The sequence below is a fragment of the Gavialis gangeticus genome, unplaced genomic scaffold (assembly GCF_001723915.1).
Source record: "Gavialis gangeticus isolate Ggan-Ray unplaced genomic scaffold, GavGan_comp1, whole genome shotgun sequence".
Classification (NCBI taxonomy): Eukaryota; Metazoa; Chordata; order Crocodylia; family Gavialidae; genus Gavialis; species Gavialis gangeticus.
Genome location: NW_017729032.1, coordinates 45,130,111 through 45,148,952, shown reverse-complemented (window position 1 = coordinate 45,148,952; position 18,842 = coordinate 45,130,111). Strand labels below are relative to the sequence as shown.

Sequence of the window (18,842 nt, the reverse complement as noted above, 5' to 3'; positions counted from 1 at the left end):
TGGGTCCTTCCTTTCCTCCCTTTTGAATATTGGCACAATGTTTGTTATTCTCTAATCACAGAGCACTATCCCCAAATTAACAGATTCACTGCTAATCCATGCTGCAGGGGTGGCTATTTCATGCACTAATTCATCCAATATTCTGATATAGAGATTATCCAGACCCTGGCCCCCCACCTCCCAGCTTTGACTTTCTATCCACCTAAGATGTGAGAATTTACTTCATCATTTTCATATACCTCATTTACACCTTCATCCTTATGGAGGATTGAGACAAAGTTTCCATTCAGTTATTGGGTCATACCTTTAGCTTCTACCTCATCTTCAGTGCTCACTACTTCCCTCCTAACTTTCTTTTTATTATATGATTGAAAAAATTTTTGCCCTTTTTATGGGCAAACTCACCTAAGCCTTTATCAATTCTCACTTTATTTCTGCATTTCTTGACCTCTGAAAAAGAGCTCTCCTTACAGATCCTCATCTGTGTAGATCAGGAGCCCTTCCTGGATGAGTAGGGCTTGAGGGCTTCAAGTGCCCCTGCCCTAGCAGTGGAAGTGGGCCATAAGTCTCCAGCCCCAGGCTCCTCTGACCCTGCATCACAGGCATCACTGCCCACAACTCAAGCTGTCTGGGCACCATCCCCCTTCTTCTCTCCCTCCTCAACCCCCACCAGGGGCACACACCAGGTCTCAGGGGAAATGCAGCCTGAAGAAAAGACATGTCTTGTTTTAATCAAATGTTGAAGCTGCCAAACTTTTAGTGTGTTTATGAAACAAAAACTGGGATGTTGCCTGCTTCGGAACTTGGAATCATTTTCTCACTTAACATTGATTGAGGAAAGATTCTGGAGGTAGGAAAGGAGGGGAGGGGCAGCCACAGGGGCTCAGCTTAACAAAACATGAAAACTTGGAGTGGCAGGGGGAATGCTGCAAGTAAAACTGGCACCCCTCAGTTTAATTAAATGTTGCAGCTGCCAAAATTTTGTGTGCATAATAAAGAAAACCTATGGAATGTTGCCCATTCCAGAAGTTGACCTGAGCCCAGGGGGCTGCTTATCTTTGCAGAGGCTGTGCCACTCCCCCACAGCAGGGCCCTCACCCAGAGTGGCCTGGCCCAGTGGGCTGGTGTCTTTCAGGGGCTGTTTGGGTGCCATTTTGTGTAAAGTGGTTCTGCATAAACACACTGGCCTCTTTCAGGAAAACAATGTGACCTTGAGGGATGAGGTGTCCAATTGACAATTAACCAGGTTTATTACCATGAGTCAGGATGGAATCTGGTACAGATGTTTATGATGCTCTAACCTACAGCACCAGCATCTGATACCACTCCCATCTAGAGTTAGCTCAGAGTGGGACCTGCCATTTTTCAGTGCTATATGTGCCCTGATCATCTGTTTGGTTACAGCTGTAGAGCACTTTCTGTGCACCTACTACACAGTTCTGTACCTGGCCCCAATTTTCACTATGAAGAAAAAGCAGCAGTATCATGAGAGTTAGGATCTGACATAAAATGCAAAAGCAGCTCCAGCTGACCTGGACAAGTGAAAACAAAGACTAAATAAGGCTCTCGCTGATTCTAATGCTAATGCTATTATTAGAGAGAGGCTATGCTATATTTAACTTGCTCCAAAATTTTGCAGGGTAATTTTACTGATCTGTCATGCTCATTGATTCCATGATGAAATAAAAAATAAAAAAACATGGAAAAAGGAAAGACTTTCTAGGAGCAACTTCCAACCCCCAAATCAAATACAGGTGGAAGGATAATATCTGAAACTTCATTACTGTGAAGGAGTATATAGAAAGTGAATTGAATTTCATGGTCTGAGTAGGTACACATACAATAAATATAAGTATACATCTGCCTCATCATATGTGGCAAAAAAATATTAAAAAGTTCATGACCTGATTATTCATTCTCTTGGTTTTCCTGGACCCGCAACCATGAAATTGTCTTATTGATAAATAGTAAAACAGTAAATAAGTGTAATGTATCATCTGACCTGATGGTGCATTTATAAAAGAGCAAGTCTCCTTCTTTCCTGGAAAAAAAGACAGAGAACTCAGAGTTGTGAATCTGAAGTGAGACACCTCCAGGTGTCAAGCCTCTAAATGGGGCAGGATTTAAGATACGATTATATTGAGGGCAGGGTTGTATTGGCTAAATTAGGCAAGTCCCTACTTAGCAAGCTGGTTCTGGTGGATTCCTTTCTGAGGCACCCCATCTCAGTACCTAACTCAAGGCTGTTGATTCCCCTAGAGCAGGGGAAACATACAGATGGTAGATTGGATCCAGACTGAAGAGTTGTGTCATCTGGCCTATAGAGTTCCCCGAGGGGCTGGGAATTTAGGGGCTGGGCAAGAGTTGTCATGGAGTACAGAGCCTGTTGGGGATGCATGTCAGTAGGGGGTAAGCAACAGGAGCGTTAACTCTCACTGCTGCTGAAAAGCCTGAATCCAGTGCCCAATGAACTCTGAGTCTGGATCTGGCCCACACGCAGTCCCACCTGGCCTGTGGGTCTGGGTGAATTTCTTATCTCTGCCCTATAAGAACTGTCACATAGAAGTGTTCAGTGTTCCAGTTCCAGTGCCCCAGTACCTTTTGTATCTGACTGCATTTCAGAGATTGAGCAATGAATTTAAGGGTGAGGACAACAGAAGTACATCTGAATGTTGAGCTTCAAAGATTCAGAATATCAGTCTGAGTAGTGCAGAAACAAGACTGTTCCTTTTAGTGAACTGCCTGCTTGACTGTGATTTAATAATGTAGCATAATGTTATGCTTTACTGGCTCTTATGCCAGTTGTAAACTGTGTTATTGCTGACTTAATGAAAGCAGCTTTGTGTACATACATTGTACAGTTTTTACTATACCCAGAACTAACAAGGCCTTTGATACTGTCCCCATGACATTTTCATTAAGAAGCTATGGAAAAACAGACAAAACGAAAGTACTGTAAGGTGGATCTATGAGTGGTTGGATCATTGTGCTCAACCAGTAGTCATGAATGGCTCAATATCTACTTGGGAGGAGGCATCATGTAGGGTTCCCTGGGGCCTGTCCTGGGTCCAGTATTGTTCAACATTCTCATTAATGATTTGGACAATGGAATCAAATTTGCAGATGACACCAACTGGGTGGAGTTGCAAACACTCTGAAGGGTAGAGCTAGGGTCCAAAATGACCTGGATAGCCTGGAAAAATGGGTCACAATCAACCAAATGAAATTCAGTAAGGACAAGTACGAAGTCCTGCACTTGGGATAGAATATTTGCATGTGCAAATAAAGACTAGGGAATGACTGGTTAGGCCAGGAGTGGGCAAAATGCGGCCCACGGGCTGGATGCAGCCTACCAGGCCATTCTATCTGGCCCACGGGGCCCCTAAAAATTTAGAAAATTAATACTTATCTGCCCTGGGCTGCCTGTCATGCGGCCCTCAATGGCTTGCCAAAACTCAGTAAGTGGCCCTCCGCCCAAAATAATTCCCTAGCCCTGGGTTAGGCTGTAGTACTGCACAAAAGGACCAAGGGGGGGGAGTTGCAGTAGACCACAAGATGAATATGAGCCAAGAGTGTGCTCTTTTTGCAAAAAAAGGCCAATAGTATCCTAGGTTATAGTGCCACTTGCAAATTAAGGGAAGTGATTCTTCCACTCTGTTCAGCATTCGTGAGGCCTCCCCTGGAGTGTTATATCCAACTTTGCACTCAACTTTTCAGGAAGATGTGGACAGATTGGAAAGAGTCCAGTGGAGTTCAACATAAATGATTAGAGGCCTGGGAAACAAGACTGATGAGGAGAGACTGAAAGAACTAGGACTATTTAGACTGGAGAAGAGAAGACTGGGAGGGGGTGGGGGCAGTCTTCAAATACCTACAGAGAGGATGGAGAAGACCTTTTTTCTGTAGCCATAGGGGACAGGACTAGGAGCAATGACCTTAAGATGCAGCAGATGAAATTTAAGTGGGAGATTAGGAGGAACATTCTCACTGTGAGGGTGGTCATGCATGAGAACAGGCTACCTAGACAATTAGCGGAATCTCCATCCCTGGAAATTTTCAGGAGCTAATTAGACAGACACTTAGGGAAGATGGTGATGATCTTGCCTTGAGCAAAAAACTGAACTACATGACCTTGTGGGGTCCCTTCTAGCTGTACTTTCCTATGGCACAATGGATGCCTACACATGTGTAGTGAGGCTGCTCTGATGTGCTGTAATTACAGTGCATTGGAGCAGACTCAATTAATCAAGTCTGCAGGAGTGTGGAAATTATTGTGTTCCAGCAGATTCCAGCGTCTCATGTATTACTGTCCCCACGCTGAAAAATGGCAGTGGAGGCACTTTAACTAAAGCTTGTTGAACGAGCATTAGTTAAAGTGCCCCTGCCACCATTTTACAGCATACACAAAACACTACTGACACTTTAATTAGAGCGGCTGTTGGAGCTGCTATAATTAAAGCACCCCCCCCGTGTGCACACACACACACACACACACACGCTCCTGGACCTTATGATCCTAATACAAGTCAGAAAATATGATGTTTTTAATTCTTCTCCCTTATCAACTGCATCTTATTGGACATTTTCACTAATCTCCTGCTTTGTGCATCCTGCAGACGCCTCGCAAAGCTCAGTTTTGTCAAGTTTTAATTTACATCTCTGTTTTCTAAAAAATGAAACAATGTGTTTTAAATGGTTTAAAATTGTTCTGGTACCACAGTTTGGAACCAGGGCTTCAAAATTAGACATACAGTTAATGAAGTAATAGCCATAGGAATGTGTCACCCACATCAGCACTGTGTATGTAGACTGCCATATTTCAAACAAAGAGCATTTTTGGAGAGACTTGGCAATTTCTCTGTATGGTGACATATTTTTCAGTCACCTGAGTGGGAAGACAGAATTAGATATCATTTGTTACTTCTTTTTAATCTAGTTTCTGAAAGAGAATATTCAGCTCTGAAACAGAGCATAGATTCAGAGATTTTCCACTATGCAAGGCCACATATTTCAATCAGTTAAGACAGAAGAGAGAATTGTATCCCATTTTCTTCCTATCTTTCTCTTTTCAATTTTATTTCTAAAAGAGGAAATTTAATTTCAGAATGTCTCTATGTGGAGGTAGGCATGTAGTTATGCTGATCTCTGCACCAGAGAGCAAATTACAGTCATCAGGATAGAGAATTACATTCTTTTATTGCAAAGCAGAAAGAGGCTCTATGTGGAAAATACAATTCCTAACTCACATCTCAACTTGTGTGGGCCACTGTAAGTTTTATACATTGGTGGAATTAATGTGATATACTAGTGCAGGAGTGCTCAGCTCCCAGCCAACATAGCTGAGTCATCCAGTCTACAGGGTTCCTCAAGGTTATAGAAATTTGGCAGCAGGGGGATCAGTGGCAGTGCTAATTGCCAAGTGCCTGCTGCTTTGTTTTTGGACTTGTGGGATGCCCCATGGGTCAGATAACATGGCCCTTTGTGCCATATTGTGCAACCACATAGCCAGATCCAGGCACATGAGGTTGGACCAGTATGTGCTCATGGATCTATCCCATGGGCCAACCCTGTGCAGGATCTGGCCTGCAGACTGACCCCCATGCCACTCAACAAGCTCACAAGGCCAGAAGGTTGGGCCCCACTGAACCCAACATCTGGAACAGACACAAGGGAAATGAAAGGTCATTATTATTATTGATAATTTCCATAGCACTTAGGACCCCAGTGTGCTGGTCTCTACCCCCAAAGTTGGCATCATTTCTCTTTACTTCAAATACAGAGTTCCAGTCACTGGGGTTCCATTCAGCCCACTGTCAATCAAAAAGTGAGGTTGCAGCAGCAATTTATAAAAAAACTAGCTTCTAAAAACCATGCTTTAATACCAGCTCCTCAAACACTAAAGACATCCAGGCAGAGGCAACCCAAGCAGGGTGTGGGGCCCCACCCCCGCTCTGATCCCACAGGCTCCAGACCAGAAGAAGCTGCTGCCACCACTCTGCCCAGCTCCATGCCGTTGCTGCTCCACCCAGCTCCATGGGGCCCTGCAAAGTGCAGGGCCAAGAGCAGCTGCCTTGATTTCCTGCCCCCACCCCAGGGACAGCCCTGCATCCAGGTACATATCAGAGTTATAGTCTTGTGGCACTGCAGAAACTTGGTACATGAAGCCTTCTTTGCAAGCTTCCCTGTCTTTACAGATTTCATTGAAATTGAGACATGTATATGTGCAGCAAACTTTGCACAACTATCCTGAACACAAAGAATTCCTAGATCATTCTAAATGTTAGTGCACTCTGAGTAACTCTGTAAGGGTTATTTGAAAGGTAGGAATTCTTGTGGGCGATATTTTTTTTTATTGCACTAACTGCATGTTTGGGATAGATGTAGGCAAGTTTTCAGGTATCACAGTATCCTTCCTCAGATCTCTGGGAGAGAAATAAACACAGCAGAGTGAAGTAGCTGATGAAACAAAAGCTTGTGTAAACAAGTAATGTGTGCCTTTTTTCCAAATGCTTTTTTTTTTTTAGGTAACACTAGGTGCATCTACACATGACATTAATGCACATGAATAAACTCTGGTGCATATTGCACCAAAGTTTATTGCTCCCAGGCACTGTATCTTCACATGCGTCTTCACATGAAGACATGTTCACATCTCCAGGGTTGGAGCAGCCCTGGCTGGCAAAGGGTCCAGGGGGTCAGGCTGCCAGCCTAGGGCTGCTTCAACCCAGCTCGACATGCTGCAGAAGGCCTGGCTGGGGCATGAGAGTGCTCTGGTGTGGGGCTAGCTGGCAGGCAGCCCTTGCACTGAAGCACCCTTGTGCCCCAGCCAGCCCATCAGCATCTACATGTGAATTTCTGCACAGTAAAGAACTCTGCCACAGCATAGTACCTGTATTTACAAGTACTAACCTGCAGCAGAGTTGGTTAGTTTCCTGTGACCTAACAGGGCCACATGTTTAGACACTGAGACTTTGCTGCAGAGCTAATTATGAAATAATTATTATTATGAAATATTCTATGAAACTATGAATTAGGCAGCTCTGCAGTAAACATCTTGTGTAGATGCACCCACTGTGTTTTAATTGGCTGATGTGGATCTATAACTGGATTCATAATGTGACAATAACTTTTTGGGGGATTAAGTAAGCCCTTATTTCCTTCCTCCTCCCCTTTCCTCTTCTACCACACACATCACAGCCCTGTGTTAGGAAGTAGCCAGTAATGCTACTGTGCAAACTGTAAGTGCCAATTGACCAACTGACTATTTGCAGGTATGTCTGCTACAGAGCAAAGAATAATGCTTTCTCTGCCCCTGACAATCCTGCAACAGCTAACTTAACTCCTATTTTGACTGAGGCACCAGGCCTTGCAATGGACCCAGATGCCAGCTGTGCCCCCTCATCAATACAGACCATATCACCTTTGGACCAAATAACACTGATAATAACATCTGAAGTTAATTCACCTGCACCTCTGCAAACATCATCACCTGTTTACAGTGTCACCTCCTTGCTGTCTATATTGGACAGATGATATCAGTTCCTAAAAGACATACAAACCTGTGGCAGGCCACTTTATAGATTTCATCAATTGCATAGTGTCAGAAAAACAATATAACCCGTAAAGAAACAGATGACCCCTTGCTGAACAGAAGATCTAATGCTAAACTTTTGCTAACCTTTCCCTAAGCTTAAAAAAAACCTTTTGCTGACAGTAAGCAAAACCATGAATCTTTTGCTGACAAGGTTAATCACAGAACTAGTTCCAAACAGCCTAACACTGTTCTATGTGTCCTGCAACTTTGTAGCAGCAGACAAAAGACCTTGAATGCGTCTGCAGCTATGTAACAGTTAATGTATAAATATCAAGCTGTAAACTCAGGTCAGGGGGCTCTTTTGTTTTTGGACATGGAGCACCCCTCTGCAGAGTAATAAATCATCTTGCCGACACCCCCTCGTTCTCAGCCTAATTGATCGTGGCTAGGAATGAGCCCAAAGACGGGAGGAGGCCAGTGTTCCTCAGTATATAAACACACCCTTCGGTGTATGGGTGCTACACAGTAGCTGGCCTATTTCCCCAACAATAGACATTAGGGCTGGAAGGAACCTTGCAAGATCATCAGGTCTGGCCCCGTGCCCAAAAGTCAAGCAGTCAGCGGGGGTCAAATGATCCCAGCAAGACAGGCATCCAAGTGTTTCTTAAAGGAATCCAGAGTAGGTACCTGCACGACCTCTGAGGGGAGTTTATTCCAGGCCCTGGGGACTTGGACAATAAATAAGTCTTTCCTTATGTCCAGCCTAAAATGGTCTTCCAAGAGTTTGTGACCATTGGACCTACTCTTCCCATAGGGTGCTCTGGTGAGCAGTCATTCTCCCAGTTCCTGGTGCACACCTCTTATATACTTATTCACCCTTGAGCGTACACTTCTCCAGGCTGAAAAGTGCCATTTCTCTCAGCCTGTCCTCATAAGTCCTGACCTCTTGTCCTCTAATCATTCATGTGGCTTTCCTCTGAACTCCCTCAAGCTTCTCCACATCCTTTCTGAATTGTGGAGCCCATAACTGGACACAGTATTCCAGCTACGATCTCACCAAGGCACCTTGGACATTCCTAACCTCAGAGTAGCTGTTCTTAAACAACAAAACTTTAAAAATGAACTTGAATATGAAATTGTGGAACAAGAAATCATCCACAAACTGATTGTGTTAAATATGGTTTACCCATGGACTATGAAGTCTTATCCCATTACCTGGATTAATTTTTATGACCCCTTTGACCCTGTGGGTTTATTACTTGTTTGCCTTTCCCAGCACTGCTTTCTCCCACCTCTCCCCTCCCTTCCTGTCTCTTGTATTCAAAGCATTCTCGCTATTGGATAGACTGCTCTCTGCATATCCTTTCACAGCTCTAATGAAGTGAGCTTGAGCTCACTAAAGCTTGTGTAGCTCTGATTTTGTAAGTCTAAAAGGTACAGCTCTACCTTGACATCTGCTTAACTTCAGACTAACACAGCTAACAACCTCTCTCTGTACTGCAGATAACAGGGCAGCTTTGGGACCTAGTGGGTGCATCTACACAAGACACTTTACTTGAGATTAGCACAAATCACTGTGCAGTAAGCATCACTGTCTACATGTGCAGACACTTACTGTGCAGTAATTTGCTCTAATCGTGAGTAAATTTACTACCTATCAATACAAGTAGCAAATTTATTCATGACTAGTTGCTGCAAAGTATGGCATCTGTAGGTGGGTGACCAGGAGCAAACTTGCAGGCAGCTGGGCAGCAGGGGGCAGGAGATTGCTCCCTGCCCCCAGGAGCTGCCTGTTGCTGGGGCAGGCTCCACCACTGGAGCCTAGGTGGGGACTATTTTTTGTTTAAAAAGATACAAAAAATGAATATAGGGCTTGAGGGAGAAGATTGCACTAAACTACACACACACTATTAAAAATAAAACAAGTTGTTGGAAATATCCAAGTTTGTTTTTTGTTTTTAATTATAAGCAGTTTTTCTGGTTCTCATGTGTTTTCACTGCACAGCAGGCTTTTGCAAAGGGTAAAGTAACATTTTTATTAGTTTCCTTTCCAACAGAACATCTATTACTATCCATTGTGCATACAGTAAGTTAGAGTCTGGTTTGCATTTTATTTAAAATACTCTTGCACAAAGGCATTTTTTGTGATTGTACTAATTCTTCAGATGTTCCCAGACACTGCTGGCAAGAGCCTAAATACAGCTTTAACCACTGCTCCTTCCAATCAGTACTTCTGGAATTCAGTTTAAAATAAAGCTGTAGTGTAATGAGATATTTAAAGAGGCTTTCTTAAATTGGCCTAGTTCTATTTGCATTATGGGGACTATCACAGCCCTTCAGGATGGAGAATAATGGAGTACACACTGCAGAAGTATGTCCCCCTGCCATGGCAACAGGGAGCTCCCAGCCCCCACTCCCCACCTGCAATCACAGAGATGGGTCTGGAAACAAGTTCCCGGATTGGGTAATTGAGGCATGAGGCTTGGAAACAGCTGTGGGGGCAGGGCAGGTCTCAGCCCCAATCTGCTGGTGGGGAAGCTAGGAGTGAGCCCCTGGCTGGGTGGGGAATCCCTACCCAGCTGGGGGCTCACAGCTAGCTGCCCTACTGGCAGATGGGGTAAGGAGCTAGGACCTTCCCCTCCCCTGCAGCTCTTTCCAAGCCACTTGCACCTGATCAGGGAGCTGGGGCCAGGTGCTCCCTGCTGTCGGGGCAGGAGGACATTGTCCCCACCCAAGCTTTAATACCAGAGCCTACCCTGGCAGCAGGCAGCTCTCAGGGACAGGAAACAATCTCCCAACCCCTGCCAGGAGACAGCTGTCTCCCAGTCCCATGCTCCCTGTCAGCCCCTGGGCTAGCACCCAGGGGGAGCCTAGATCTCCCTTGGGCTGCTGCAGAAGGCCAGAGCAGGGCCAGAGGGAATGGGAGCAAACTGCTTCCAGAAGCAGCAAATCTGCTCCTGAATCTCTGCACGTGTGGATGTCTGCCCTGTGTGGATCTGCCCAGTGTGGATTTACTCTAGAGTAATTTACTCTAAAAAACTTATTTTCCATGTCAGAGAGTCAAATGCTTTGGATTTATATGATACAATTTGCCTTTATTATCAGCACTGCATTTGTAATAGACTGGCAGGAAAGTTGTGTCTGAGATGTAATAAATTTCTGGTATCTGGGCATATTATGTGTTTTGGAAGCATATAATTAATTGTAGTTTCCAGGGCAGAGGACCATAGCAGCTCTTTAAATTCTAATTTATATTAAAGTGAATAGAGTTAATTGCCTGTCCACAACAAACGAAAAAGAAATATATACCTTGGAAGCCAGCCACAGAGTCTCCAATCAATATAAATGTAATGTGCTTCTGTAGATCACTGAATGAAATTGCTTTTTAAAACTTTATGCATCATTCTAGGTATTCCTCTACAATACTGCTAGGAGTTAAGGTCATTTAAATATGACCACTCTAGAAGCTGAATCCTGTATAAATAAATATAGACCTGAAGTGTCCAAGGTGAAGGAAAACAAATGATTAGCATCACTGGTAATATTTTATTAAAAAGAGAGGTGCAGAGGATTATAATAAAGAAGTAAAGCTTCAAAACACACACACAAAAACCTTCCAGTCCTTCAACTTTACTCTTGCAATTAGGCTATTTCCCAGACTAGAGATTACTCACTTGAGTTTGGATTGGAACATCAGGCCCTGTCCAAGTTTACTAGCAACTTATTTCCATTATGCACTATGCCAGCATTCCACTTTTAAGACAGAACACTCTTAGCTTGGGTTCCAAACAGTCACAAGTGAATGGCCAGACACTTAGAGGTTCTAATAAACTCAACTCTTCGTCATGAGTGACTGGTGCTGCGTGAGACTGGGGGGGCACAGTTTGTGGGTGGCAGAGTCAGCGGTGGGGTGGCAAGCAGTGACCATTTGCAGAAGCCAGTGGTGGCAGGTGCGGCAGCAGTGGGGCACGTGGGGCACGTGCCCCCTGTGCCCTCCCTACCAGTTGCCTATGTTCCTTGTCTTGAAAAATCTCATGAGATCTGGCTTTTTTGGCCAGATTTCTGGAACTTTCTTAGTTGATTTGAAAATACCATGAACAAGAAGTTCTGTTTCAGTAATTCTGGTCTCAGTGAGCTCAGAAATAATTTAGGTGAATGAAGAAGAGAAAACGCACACTCTTCAAATAGATTTGGGTACTTTTTGGTTCAGATCAGAACTTATTTTTCTCAGAGATGATCTTATTTATCAAAAAAGACCTATGTATTGTTGAAAATTCATGCACCCTTCTGTATTTAAAGACTGTATTATGAGAAGCAGAGTTAAGCTTACATGAGCATATACATCAACTATTAGTATAAACTCATTGGGCTCACCAGGGATGGATCTAGACTAATGAGGTTCCTTGCAGGCTGGATCCAGCCAGTGTCATGATGCAGCTCCAACCTTGGGCTCCAACTTGAGGCAGGTGGTAGTGGTGGCTCCAGCTCCAGCTTTGGCCTGAGGCTCTCAGTTGCAGCAGTGGCTTTGGCTCTGTCTCTGGCCTGGGGCAGTGGCAATATGACAAGCACATGGATCAAGAGTCCATTTGCCAGGACAGTGTGGGTAGAGACGGGCAAAGCAGCTGTAGGGCGACCAGGGTTGCATCAGCCCTTAGTCACCCTCCTGCCACCAATGGCCACATCCACAGAAGCTCAGAGCCCTGAATTCTGCAGCAAGTCCCACCCCCAGCTTCCAGTTGCCTGGTAGGCTGGATAGAGCAGGTTCTGGACCTCAGGCTTGGTATTGACACTCCTGGGCTACAACTATGATTTCAATGTGGGATCACAAGATGTAACTGACTCTGGAGCCTAGTTCATGCGATGTTCAGACCCTCACATTCCATTTTTAGTGGACCTAAGGGACCGGTTCTTTTCTTGCATGTAGGTATACAACATGTAGGCAGGAATGATGTTCTAGTGCAGGGGTGGGCAATTATTTCAGGGAGAGAGCCGCTTACCCAGTTTTGGCAGGCTGTCAAGGGCCACATGGGCAGCCCCACCCCTTTACAGGTGCCCCACCCCCTGGTCAGCATCTTGGGACCGATGTCCCAATGTCTTGGGATCAATGTCCCAGGGCCAGCACCGGGGGGGCCCAAAGCAGGGTGCAGGCTGGCAGGGGTCTGTGAAGCTGGGCTGGGCTGCACCAGCAGGAAGGCGGGGAGCTGGCCCGGCTCCATAGAGCCCCTCCCAGCTGGGACCCTGTGCTCCTGCCACCCTGCTCTGGGCCCTGCTGGCACTGACCCTGGGGCACTGGTGCAGGCCCCGTGCTCCCACTTGTTACCTGCCCACTCACACCCAGTGCCCCCCAGCCCTGCAATGCAGGTGGGGGGCAGTGCACAGACCTGACCCCCTGTTTGCTGGCAGGGAAGAAGCTGGTGATGAGTGCAGGGAAAAGCAGCCCCTTGCCCACCCCATGGCCGGTGCTCCCTGCTGCAGGCACTTGCAGCCCATGCAGGGCTGTCTGGAGCAGGCACAGGCAGTCCCAGGTGGACTGTGAGTGGCTGCAGCGCAGAGCACCAGCCACACAGCGAGCGAGGAGCCGCTCTTCCCCACACTCAGCACCAGCTTGTAACCCAGCCCCGCTGCAGCCTGGCAGTGGGGCCAGGTTACAAGGTGGTGCTGAGCGCAAGGGTTGGGGGGGGAAAGCAGCCCCTCGCCCACTCCATGCCCAGTGCCCCACACTGCAGCTGCTCGCAGCCCGCCTAGGGCTACCTGTGCCTGCTCCGGACAGCCCTGTGTGGGCTGCGAGCACCTGCAGTAGGGAGCGCTGGCCGTGGGGCAGGCAAGGGGCTGCTTTTCTCCACAGACGGATGAAGCCCAGGTAAAAGCTGAGCACGTGGCTGCCCAGCACCAGAACTGCAGGTAAGTGCGGGGGGGAGAGGGGAGAGAGAAGGGGGGGGACCCTGGGCAGGGAAGGAGTGTGTGGGGGGGAAGCGGCCCTTTCCCCGCCCCATGGCTGGCACCTTGTGCAGCAGCCAACCCCTACCTATAAATTCCTAACTTTGGACAGGAACAAAGGGCAGAGAAATATTAATTTTCTACATATTTTTTAGGGGCCCTGCGGGCCGGATAGAATGGCCGCACAGGCAGTATTTTCCTCACCCCTGTTCTAGTGGCTAGGGCACTCCACTGGGATTCCAGATTAGATTAAGTTCCTCTTTCACAGAAACATAGGCAATGAGTCATAGAATCATAAAAGTTAGGGTTGGAAGGGACCTCCGAAGGTCATCTAGTTCAACCCCCTAGTCAAAGCAGGACCACCCACAACTAGATCTTCCCAGCCAAATTAATGAACATTAACCTTATAATGGAAGAGACCTTAAAGGCTATCTGGTCCAACCCCAAGCTATAATCTCCTCTGTGAGCCTCAGCAAGCTTATAGCCCACACTCTTCTTCCATTCCTCAACTGTACAATGGAGACCACACTTCCCTAACCCTCTGGTAGATTGGCCCAAGACCCATGCAAAAATGAATTAACTGCATATGACAGCTCATGATAGGACCACCCCATGTCATATCCTCCCATGGTAGCCGTGTTCCACTTGAACTCTGCCTCAAAGTAAGACTTGTGTACACAGTTCACAGAGCTATTGTAAAGTTAGTATTCATTCAAAACATTATAGTGCTCAGACTCTACTGTAATGAGGGCTAAATTAGTATCTAGACAGGTAGAGACCTACATGGCAAAAATTAAGTGTGTATGTGAGCCTATTCTTTGTCACGTGGCATTTCATTAGCTAAAATCTAATTTTATGCAGGTAACCATTTTGAATATATACCTCCACTGAGAGAAGAGAAGTAGGTCCAAAATCTCATCACAGTTATACCAGTGCGATTATTTTTAGTTAAATGGAATCACACAGATTAAACTAAGAAATTAGATCATCTAGTACATCACATCTGGTTGAAACTAAATATCTTCATTACTCAAAAGTCACTCTCTGATTATGGCATTGTTTTATATTCTTTTCTCCCAGCTAGTTATAATTCCTCTGACCTAATCTTTTGATTTCATCATTTGGTAATTGAATCCTTTCTGGTGACATGCTGCTTACTATAAAGGGAAATTATTCCTTTGTGCATGCTCAAGCTTGGTTAGGCAGAAAGGAATTTAAAAGAATAAATAAGGAGGGTGCACCTATGTGTGTCACTATGGTGACATTGTTACTGCGCCATGATTTAGTATATTCAAAAGGAAGTACTAAATCACAGTGCAGTAACATCCCGTACTGCCCCTTGCATGCTGCACATGGTTATTTTTAGCAGCTACTTTGCCAGAAGAGCACAGTATAATGGGGGAGCACTTCGCTACGGTGAAGTAGCTGCTGGTCACATGCATACCTCCGCAGATGCTACATCGCCATAGTGTTACTATGGCAATGTAACACCATGCATACGTGCGCCCAGAGAGATGTATTATGCATTTATTTTCTAGCTGATTTAAAAACTGCAAAAAAGAGCAGATGTGAGACTCAGCTGAATCCTCCTTGCCACCTGAAGGAAAGTGATATACTGTCATCTTTGATTATGTCAGTACCTTAGCTGTAGTAGTGTTGCAGTGTTGTTGTAGTCATGATGGCCCAGGGACTATGTGAAAACCATGTTCCAGTAAATCAGCTACAGCTCTGGTCATCACAGGAGCACTTTTGTATAGCAGAGGGAGGCTACATAGGTTCTGTGTCTGTGCAGTGCCTAACACATGGGGTTCTGGTATATGATGAGGCTTGTAGGAGCTCTGGTTATATAACTAATAATAACAGTAGTGCTTTATAAACAACAGAATGACAAAGAAGGAAGAATAATACAAATCTGTCTGAAACCATATAGAATCAGAACCAAACTTATGGTCCATGAGAGTTCTTTCAGTACAAAATAATGTAATATGATTCACCTTATTTGGCACTGTTCTGTTTTGTAATAGTGTCCTGACTTTCTGTGCATACTTTCTCAGGAGCTCATCAGGACAAATTTTGGTTGATATTTGACTCAACAAGGAAGACTGACAGTGCTCAAAATCTTCTTGACTCATTATTTGTCACCCTCAGATAAGTTCTGATAGGCCGGCACTTCTGATATGGCTGCTTCATATTTTTCTGATCCAAGACCTAGGATAAAACTCACTAGAGTAGTTAAGAGAAGCCAGGGTATCCTGAGGCAATCATGGCTGGTCTCAATTTGTAATAGCATCCTTTTGTGACATCCCATAAAAAGATGCAATCTGAATACCAGCTTTGTCTAAATCAGTATTGATTCCAACAGTTGTTCCATAAATATTTTTTATATGGTCTCCCACAACTTTCCTGAAAGCAAGATAAGGAAGTACAGGTTGAAAGAATGGATTGTAAGGTGGACATAAAACTGGGTGGATCATCAGGTTCAAATAATAGTAATCAATTATTCAATGTCTACTTGGTAGCTAGGATCAAGTGGAGTGCCCCAGAGATCTGGGACCAACTTTGTTCAACATCTTCATCAGCAATTCAAAAGATGGGATTGAGTACACCCTCAGCAAGTTTGTAGATGCCACCAAGCAATGGGGAATAATAGATAAGCTGGAGAGTAGGGCTAGTATTCAGAGTGACCAAGACAAATTGGAGAATTTCATGAAGTTCAAGAAGGACAAGCGCAAAGTACTGCACTTACAACGGAACAATCCCACACGCAGGTACAGACTAAGGACCAACAGGCTGAACAGCAGCTCTGCAGACAAGGACCTGGGGGTTACACTGCACAATAAGGCGAACATAAGCCAAAAGCATGCCCTTGTTGCTACGAAGGCTAACGGCATACTGGTCTACATTAGTAGAAGTGTTGCCAGCAGTTCAAGGGAAGTGATTATTCCCCTGTATTTGGCACTGGTGAGGCCACATCTGAAATATTGTGTCCAGTTTTGCTCCTCCCCCCTGCAGAAAGGATACAAACAAATTGGAGACAGTCCAGCAGAGGACAACAATGGGGAACTCCTTACTCGAGAGCACGGAGGCAGAAAGAGATCTTGGTGTCATTATTGACTCCAAGATGAACATGGGCCGACAATGCGAGGTCATCGTTGGCAGGGCTAACCGGACCTTGTCGTGCATCCACAGGTGCATCTCGAGTAGAGCCAAGGAGGTGATCCTCCCCCTCTACGCGACGCTGGTCAGGCCACAGCTGGAGTATTGTGTCCAGTTCTGTGCGCCCCATTTCAAGAGGGATGTGGACAACATGGAGAGGGTCCAGAGGAGGGCCACCCGCATGATCCGGGGACAACAGGGCAGACCCTACAGTGAGAGACTGCGGGACCTGAACCTATTCAGCCTCCACAAGAGAAGGCTGAGGGGGGACCTGGTGACCGTCTATAGACTCACTAGGGGGGACCAGAAGGGTTTGGGGGAGACGCTGTTTCCCCTAGCGCCCGCTGGCATAACAAGGAGTAATGGGCACAAGTTGATGGAGAGGAGGTATAGATTGGACATCCGCAAAAACTACTTCACAGTTAGGGCGGCTAGGAGCTGGAACCAACTTCCAAGGGAAGTGGTGCTGGCCCCTACCCTGGGGGTCTTTAAGAAGAGGCTGGATGCCTACCTGGCTGGACTCATTTGAGTCCCGTTTCTCTTTTTGGGGTTTTTTGTTGTTCTCCCGCCCTGGCGGGGGGTCGGGCTAGAAGATCTACTAGGTCCCTTCCGACCCTTAATCTATGAATCTATGAATCTATGAACAAAAATGGTTAGGGAGCTGGAGCACATGACTTCTGAGAAGAGGCTGAGGAAACTGGGCTTATTTAGTTTGGAGAAGAGAAGACTAAGGGAGGATTTAATTTAATAGATCTCATAGACTTCATGGACCTCGCAAGATCATCAGGTCCAGCACCACCTCTGGAGTCTATTCTAGGCCCTGGAGACTCTGACAATGAAGAAGTTTTTCCTTATGTCCAGCCTAAAACAGTCTTCCAAGAGTCTGTGACTGTTAGACCTAGTCTTCCCATGGAGTGCCCTGGTGAACAGACATTCTGCCAGTTCCTGGTGCACACCCCTTATATATTTATAGGCCACCACCAAGTCACCCCTGAGCCTACACTTTTCCAGGCTGAAGGGTCCCATGTCTCTCAGCCTCTCCTCATAAGGCCTGCTCTCTTGTCCTCTAATCATTTGCATGGCTCTCCTCTGAACTCTTTCGAGCTTCTTCACATCCTTTCTGAATTGCAGAGACCAGAACTGGAACAGTATTCCAGCTACAGTCTCACCAAGGCTGAATAAAGTGGGAGGATGACTTCCCAGGTCCTGTTTGAGATGCATTGGAAGATGCAGGCCAGAGTTTTGTTTGCTTTGCTGTCTGCGGCATCACATTGGTGGCTCATGTTCATCTTGTTGTCAGTCATGACCCCCAAGTCTCTTTTAGATGTGATGGTAGCTAGCGTAGCACTGCTGAGTCTATAAGTGTGGTATGGGTTCTTTCTCCCACAGTGGAGCACCTTACATTTCTCGGCATTGAATGCCATCAGGTTTTGATCCACCCACCTTGTAAGCCTGTCGAGATTGGCCTGGATTGCTAACCTATCCTCTAGGGTGAGTGCTTTTCCCCATAATTTGGTGTCATCAGCAAACTTAGCCAGCCTGCTTATAACACCTGAGTCCAGATCATTTATAAACGCATTGAAAAATACAGGTCTGAGAACAGAGCCCTGGGGGATACCACTGGTTACAGTGCACCAAGTCGATTCAGTTTCATGAACTATCACTCTCTGGGTCCGTCCACAGAGCCAGTTCCCCAGCCATCGAACCATGAAATTGTCTAGTCCACAGCTCCCCAATTTTTCCAAGAGGTTATCATGGAACACAAGTTCAGAGGCTTTCTTGAAGTCCAAAAATATGATATCCACCTCCTCTCCTTTATCCAGGTGATGTGGCACTTGGTCATAGAAGGAAATCAGGTTGGTCAGACAAGATTTACCCACCACAAAGCCATGTTGGCTATCTCTCAGAACATTACCTTCTGTTAAGATGTTGGTAATGGTTTCCTTGATGATTTTTTCCAAGAACTTTCCAGGGAATTAGGTTAAGCTAATTGGCCTGTAGTTCCATGGATCTTCCCTTCTCGCTTTCTTGAAGATAGGCACCACATTGGCCCTCTTCCAATCATCAGGCACCTCACCCGAGTGCCATGAGTTCTCGAATATCCTCACCATAGGCCATGCTATAATGTCAGCTAGTTCCTTTTAGCACTCTTGGGTGCATTCCATCCAGGCCAGCTGACTTGTGGATGTCGAGCCTCTTAAGCTGTTCCCTCACA

General features: G+C 45.7%; 1 long non-coding RNA gene across 1 annotated transcript; it reads left to right on the top strand.

Annotated features, from left to right (window-relative positions):
• Positions 1 to 261: 261 nt before the first annotated feature.
• Positions 262 to 16,418, top strand: LOC109302459. Its single transcript, XR_002098787.1, has 3 exons — positions 262 to 278; positions 10,591 to 10,593; positions 16,172 to 16,418. It is a non-coding gene; the product is annotated as an uncharacterized LOC109302459 (long non-coding RNA).
• Positions 16,419 to 18,842: the final 2,424 nt, after the last annotated feature.